The 7,873-nt window shown below is 46.0% G+C and overlaps 1 non-coding gene across 1 annotated transcript; it reads right to left on the reverse strand.

Annotated features, from left to right (window-relative positions):
* Positions 1-7,440: 7,440 nt before the first annotated feature.
* On the reverse strand, positions 7,441-7,524 carry Trnas-gga. The gene is given in 2 exon segments: positions 7,441-7,475; positions 7,485-7,524. It is a non-coding gene; the product is annotated as a tRNA-Ser (tRNA).
* Between the last annotated feature and the right edge of the window lie 349 nt (positions 7,525-7,873).

Below are 7,873 nucleotides of genomic sequence, written 5' to 3' on the forward strand. Positions count from 1 at the left end.
GTTGCGCTTACAACTCTCTTCCACATAAAAGTTATCTCTAACATCACCTTGGACTTAGCTTTCAAGATATTAATTGCAATTATCACTCGTATATTTGTCCATTAATTAAATCTGAGGTTTCTTCCTCCTCTTTTCATAACAAAAACTCTCAGTGATGTCTAATGTTGTTGTTATCAAAACTTCTTGGTGTTAGCTTATCGGCAAAGGTGTCGTATTTGCCAAGATAACTCTTCCCTACTTCGTATTATGATATTCTGTCTTAATTGACTTTAAGCGGGTCGTTGGGGTGTTGTAGTGTGGATGAGATAATCATCTGCATTGAAACTGTCGTAGAACGGAAACAATACGTTTCCGGACATGGGTTCCTATTCAAAATGTAATGTACTCACTACCTTCTACATGTTCTAGAAGTTTGTAATGGGAATTTCCGACCACCCTGTATACTAATCTCGCCAGCCTGGGGAACTTGTGCTGTCAATGTGAGCCAATGGCAAATGATTAGTCAACTTCTTAACCTTTTTATTAACGTGACCAAAGGTATTTCCTCTTACAAATGGAGGAGATATGGTAATTAGCATACAAAACTTCCGTTCTGGAAGGAGGAAGGAGAAAAAAATGTTCAAAGCTGTGTGAATTCCTAAGGGTCCAAACTGCTGAGGTCATCGGTCCCTACACTTACACACTACTTAAACTGACTTAATCTATCTTACGCCAGAAACACACACACATCCACACTCGAGTGAGAACTCGAACCTCCGGCGAGAGGGGCCGCACAATCCGTGATATGGTGCCTCTATGGCCGGAATTACACTATCAAATTTCTTTGTCAAAGATTTAATCAAAGATGAGATCAAATATTCGGAAAATATATTTTACATAGATCTTTGACGTGGCGCTAAAAAGGGGTATTACACTGTCATCATATGTTTCGTCAAACATCAAGATGGCTGACAACAGTAACTTGTTACTAACCGCAACAGTTGCATGTACCACAATTGCACTGTGTGCACATGCGGAAGAGAAGCGGGGGAAGAAAGGAAACGAATCTGGGTGAAGCCGTGGGTTTTACGACGACACGATAAAAGCATTCAACAAAACTTGTTACGTGAGCTTATAGTGGCGGACGCCAAGTCGTACATCAGTTGGCTCTGAGCACTATGGGACTTAACATCTTAGGTCATCAGTCCCCTAGAACTTAGAACTACTTAAACCTAACTAACCTAAGGACATCACACACATCCATGCCCGAGGCAGGATTCGAACCTGCGACCGTAGCAGTCCCGCCGTTCCGGACTGCAGCGCTAGAACCGCACGACCACCGCGGCCGGCCGTACGTCAGTTACTTAAGAATGGGTGAGCATACATTTTTGTATGTGCTCAGTGAAGTGTCTCGTCATATCACAAAGCACAATACTCACACAAGAACTGCTATATCTGTAGAAGACAGACTCACTGTTACACCCCAATTTCTTGCTACAAGAGAGAGTTAGGTTAGGTCAGGTTACGTTGGGTCAGGTCTCCAATCTTCTTATTTTTGTTTCAGGGTGCCTCACGTTGTAAAGCGCCTCATCAGCTTAATTTTGTAGTTGTTGGTACACACCAATTGTATTTACCAGTAATGTTTATAAAAACACTGCAAATGATAGAAAGCTGCAGCGATGCTAGCGCTCCACGTGGTAACATGTCACATTGCAGTGAACAGAAGACAAGCAACTTCTTTGATCAAATCTACAGCGAGGTCCTAGATTTGATCAAATATTTGACGACATTTGACAAAATTCCCTATTACACCATCAAATTTTATTGACAAAGATATTGGACAAAGAAATTTGATAATGTAATACCGGCCTAACGGCGCGACCACTCCGCGCTGCGCAGGAAAACAGATTGGGGTTTAACATCCCGTCGAAGAGATCACTAGTGGAACAGCAGAATCACTTTTTTTTTCATCATTCTTCGAACTGGTTTGATGCGGCCCGCCACGAATCCGACTTTGTGCCAACTTCTTCATCTTAGGGTAGCACTTGCACCCTAAGTTCTCAGTTACCGTACTGGAGCGAAAATAAACAGCCACCGCACACAATCCGAACACCTGGATTTCGAGGAAGAAATAGAAAAAAATTACAATCAGCTGCACACAGATTGCGAGCAAAAGTATACCTGTGCTTACATCGAAGCTATAGATAAGTACAGTAAACATTTGTTCAAACATTTGCTACAACGCAGTGAAAACACATTTTGTCTTATTTACTCTCATCACTGTCAGTACCGGTATTCACTCATCACTCTTACTCTTACTCTCACTCCTATCATTTTCTTGGTGTTCTTCCCTACGTCAGCCCACTGCCATGACGCGCATTCGGTGTGCAACATTTCTTGAAGACCTCGGAAAGATGGGAAGCGAAGTGGTTGGCCTTACTGAGGTTGTCAGGAAGGGGTCGGTCGTTATGGAGAAGGGGGTGAAAACGTCCTCCATTCTGCAACATTTAGCGCGCTGTAACTATTCTACGCATGCGTCGAAAACTTGATAGATGTACCACACTGCCCGTCGGCGCGCCCTCCCTGGTGGAATAGCAGAACTCAGTCGCCCTCTGCGTTGCTGTTTGCCGCGGCAGAGGAGAACATGCCAGTACAATCTTTAGCTTTTCTTCCTTTCGTTGGCAACACTTCGTTTAAAATAGCAAGAATCACCAAACCTTTCACGTAAAAGTGGATTTCCGCCCACCATCGAAGATTGCGGACTTTGTGGGATCAGTAAAGGAAATCTGTTACTACGAAAGGCCGGAATTTACAATATACCGTGCCAATGTGGTATGGCTTATCATAGGTCAAACCACACGCACCTGGAAAAGAACGCTGCACTGAACATCAACGCTACCCGCGTCTTTTGCAGCCAAGCAAGTCCGCTAATGCTGAACATTGTATTTCTACTGGACATTCAATGGAGTATGAGAAAACAATGATTTTGTCCACAGCAACACCTTTCTGGGCCTCCATTATTAAAGAATCCGTAGAAATACGTCTGGCGGCAAATTTGTTGCACCGCGACAGCGGCTACCAGCTGGACAGCACATGGAATCCCTGCATCTCCACGATTTGCTCAAATCGAACACGACAGAGAGCGCCGACGGTCGTGGCAAACAGCAACGCAGAGGGCGACTGAGTTCCGCTATTCCACTAGGGAGAGCGCTGCCGGCAGGCAGTGTAGTCCATTTATCGAGTTTTCGACGCATGCGCAAAATAGTTACGGTGCGCTATATATTGCGGAACGGAGGCCGTTCCGCCTTTCCTGATAACCTCAGTAAGGCCAACCATTTTGCTTCTTACCTCTCTGATATCTTTACCCTCCCTGACGATCTCCAGTTCGATTACTCCCTCTACCCTGATATCCGCAATCAAACTGACATCTCTGCCCCTCCACTCGCTCCCGGCTTCCAGCACTTGGACAACATTACACACATCGAACTCAATACCCCGATCACTACTCAAGATGTCATATCTACACTCCGCACGAAACGCAACACCGTTCTCGGTCACGACCGTATTATCTATTGTCACCTCCATGAAGGTCCTGCCTCCTTCCTCTCCACCCTGGCCAGACTATATAATGTGGTATTGTCCACCGGCTTCTACCACGATCTGTGGAAAGCCTCCCAGATCCTGATGTTCCTCAAACCCAACAAACCGCCATCTGCTGTCTCCTCCTACTGTCCCATCAGCCTCACCTCAGTCTTCAGCAAGGTCCTGGAATCCATCCTCACCTGAAACATCCCCCAGCATCTCCACCAGCACCGCGTCGTTCCCACTACCCAATGTGGCTTTCGACCGTCCTTTTCCTGACCTGCTCTACGAACAACTTAGCTCCTGTCGCTCCACCATCTTCCTCTCCCTCGACCTTGAACATGCCTACGACCGTGTATGGCGTTCCAGTCTCCTCTTCAAGCTCCAAACCTTCGCCCTCCCTATTAACTACGTCCGTCTGATCGCCTCCTTTCTTTCCCACCGTCCTTCCTATGTCACCATCCATAAAACAGATTCCTACACATTCTACCCCTCCGCCTGTGCGCCCCAAGGTTCCGTCCTCTCCCCCCTTCTCTACCTTCTTTACACGACAGACATGCTGCCACCTTCCCCTCTCTTACACCTTCTCCAGTATGCCGATAACACCACCTTCCTTGCCCTCGCCCCCACCCTGCAACGCTCCCAGCACCTCCTCCAATCCCATATTGACCGGTTCACCACTTAGTGTAACCAGTGGCTGCTCAAGGTCAATCCTTCCAAAATTCAGGCGATCATTGTAGGCAAAACCGCCCCTTCCTTCCGTCTCCTCGATTTCTATCTCACTATCTACAGCCGTCCTATCAACCTTACCCTCACCCTCACGTACCTTGGCGTCACCTTTGACCATCGTCTCTCCTCGATCCCTCATCTCTGGAAGATCAAAACCAAGGCACACTCCCGACTCCGCCTCCTCAAGCTCCTTTCTGGCCGCACATGGTGTCTGGACCCCTCCACCATCCTCCACACCTATAAATCCTTCATCTGCACTATCCTCTGCTATGCCCATACTCCCTGGATCACCGCCCCTCCTACCTTCTACAAATCCCTTCAAATCCTGGAACGCCATGCACTCTGCCTTGCCTATCACATCTGCCTCCCCTCCCCCATGCGGATCCTATATGTTTTCTTCGGACAGATTCAGATCCTTTACACCTCTCACAATCTTGATCCCCTCACCCGCTTGTCTCTCCCATCCTTTCCCACCCCCATCCACTGCCGCACCTGTACCCCCACATCCAACCTGCTCTCCATCTCTCCACACTCCATACCCTTGCCCAGGGTGGCTTCCGCCAGCTCCCCCTCCCTGATGATGCCCTCCTCATCTACCCCTCCTACCAACTTTGATACTCCCCTTCCTCCCCTGTTTTTGATCCAGGGCACCCTCTCTCCCTTCTCTCCCTCCTCTCTTTCTCCCTGCCTCCCCCCGGGCTTCCACAACCCCCTCCTTACCCTCTCCCCTCCCCCCTCCCTTCCCACTGGCATCAACAGCCCCCTTCTCCCTCCTACCTGCCCCTTTTGAAGGTCCCCGGCTTTCTGCATGAACAGTGCAGCATCGTGCGCCGGAGATCGTCGCCAGTGCTTGTGTGTGTCTTCGCGTCAGTGCTTCAGTGTTTCTCCATTTGTGCTCCTCCGTTCACGAGTGTAAACTCGTTCTTCCCCATTGTGTTTAGTGATTAACATATTTTATTCAAACAGTGTACCTGTGAATGGTTTCATTTATTTTATTATGTCTGTCTCCCGTTTTTTGTCCACCATGTTTTGTTTGTTTTTCTGTCTTCCTGTGTCCTGTATGTGTTTACTGTGGCCGAAGATTGGCATATCTCTATTGTAAAGATATTAAAATAACAATAAAGAAAAAAAACATTTTCGCCAGTCTGCAACGGCTCACCTGAAGATGACTGGCAGGTGCCCAGTGGAGATATTGTGCGAGGTATTGAACGATGACCCGCTGCAAGCCCGAAATTTGTTTGAACGGGTATTATATTGAAAAATAAATTTGTATTATTAAATTTCTGCCATCCCTTATTTGTTAGGCTAGAAGCTTTTCGAGGCCCCCCTCCCCCTCTAATGTTGTCCTCTGATGTCGTAACACATGTCCTGTACTCCTGCCCCTTCTTCTTGTCAGTTTTATCGTACTTTGTGCCATTACCAATCACTTTCCCTTTCCGCTCGCAAACAGCGAGGGAAAAAAAATCGACAGTCTCTATGCTACGAACTCCACTCTCTCTTATCTGACCGTGGTCCCTCGTGAAATGTTCGTCGGAGGCAGTAGAATAGTCCCGCGATCAGCCTCAGACGCAAAAATGTCAGTAGAGCCCCGTGCAAAGACCGCCTTCTTCCCTCCAGTGATTCCCGTTTGAGTTCACGGAGCATTTCCACAATACTTGTGTGCTCATCGAACCTACCGGCAACAAATCTAGTAGCAGGCCTCAGAATTTCTTCGACGTCTTCCCTTAATCGGACCTGGTAGGGATCCCACACACTCGATCGGTACTCAAGAATGGGTCGCACTAATGTTCTATACAAGGTCTCCTATAGTGAATGAGTTACACTTTACCAGAATTCTCCCAATAAACCGAAATCAACCATTTGCAATCCCTAGTACAGTCCTTACGTGCTCGTTCCACTTCATATCGCTTTCCAAAGATACGTATAAATATTTTATCGACTTGACAGTGTCAAGTAGCACTCTACAAACGCTGCATTGGAACGTTACAGGAGAGTTTTTCCTACTCTGCTACATTAACTAGCATTTTTCTATTTTTGAAGCAAGCTTCCATTCGTCACACCAGCTAGTATTTTTGTGCAAGTCATTTGTTTCCTCGTACAGTCACTCAACTTCGGAATATTCCTGTAAACTATAGCATCGTCAGCAAACAGCCGCAGATGGTTGCCCACCCTGTCCGCCAAATCATTTATGTATGTAGAAAGCAACAGCGGTCCTATAACACTTCTCTCGGAACTCCTGAAGAAAGCCTTGTCTCTGATGAACACTCGCCGTCACGGACAACATACTGGGTTCTATTACTTACAAAGTTCTCGAATCACTCACATGTCTGGGAACATAATCAGTAGGCTTGGACATTCGTTAGCAGTCTGCAGAGACACACTGTGTCAAACGCTTCCGAAACACAAGAATGTGGAATTTGCCTGTTGCTATGCATCCATGTTTTTTTGCAGGATGTCATCTGAGAAAAAGGCCAGCTGGGTTTCACACGAGCTATGCTTTCTAAATCCGTGCTAATTTATGGACAGATGCTTTTTGTCTCAAGGAAATTTACTATATTCGAACTCTGAATATTTTCAAGAATACTGCATCAAATCAATGTTAAGGCAATTGATCTGCAATAATGCGGATCCGATTTTTTACCCTACTTATATACAGGAGTCACCTGCGTTTTTTACCGGTCCCTTGGAATTTCGCGTTGGCGAAAGATTCGCGATAAATGCAAGCTCAGCTGGCACTCCCTGTAAAACCGAATTGGGATTCCATTCAGACCTGGAGACTTATTTGTTTTAAACCTTTTCGATTGCTTCTCTACTCCACAGATGCCTATACGAAAGTCCATGCGACGGTCAAACGACAGTATGTTTTTACAATCCTCCAACGTGAAAGTTTTTTTAAACGCGAATTTTAAAACTCCAGTTTTTCTTTTGCTATCTTCTGTAGCCTCACCATACTGATCGACGCATGGTTAGAGTCCTTCTATCAAATTTTCAACATACTTCTGTAGAATCACATTTCAAAAGCTGTAGTTCTCATCAAAAAAATGGTTCAAATGGCTCTGAGCACTATGGGACTTAACTTCTAATGTCATCAGTCCCCTAGAACTTAGAACTACTTAACCATAACTAACCTAAGGACATCACACACATCCATGCCCGAGGCAGGATTCGAACCTGCGACCGTAGCAGTCGCGCGGTTCCAGACTGTAACGCCTAGAACCACTCGGCCACCCGGGCCGGCGTAGTTCTCATCATTTCCAGGTTTGTGCAGCCCATGAGTCGCTACTGTACAATGCTGTGCTGCAAACATATATTCAAAAATTTCTTCCTGAAGTTAAGGCCTATGTTTGATACTAGTAGACTGTAAAACGTTCCCTTAGAAAAATTTATGAATGACTGTGCTGATAAACCCCTTACGTTATTTGATTTTCAAACAGCTGAGCAGAACTGAACGTACTCAGACTATTCTCTGTTTACTTATTCTGATCAACACTAAACTGACACACAATATTTTTAACGCAACGCAATCTGACTTTCAATAATATCTACAAAAGAATGGCCCTGAGTAACAATAACCTATACCTTT

Source organism: Schistocerca piceifrons, chromosome 5 (assembly GCF_021461385.2).
Source record: "Schistocerca piceifrons isolate TAMUIC-IGC-003096 chromosome 5, iqSchPice1.1, whole genome shotgun sequence".
Taxonomy (NCBI): domain Eukaryota; kingdom Metazoa; phylum Arthropoda; class Insecta; order Orthoptera; family Acrididae; genus Schistocerca; species Schistocerca piceifrons.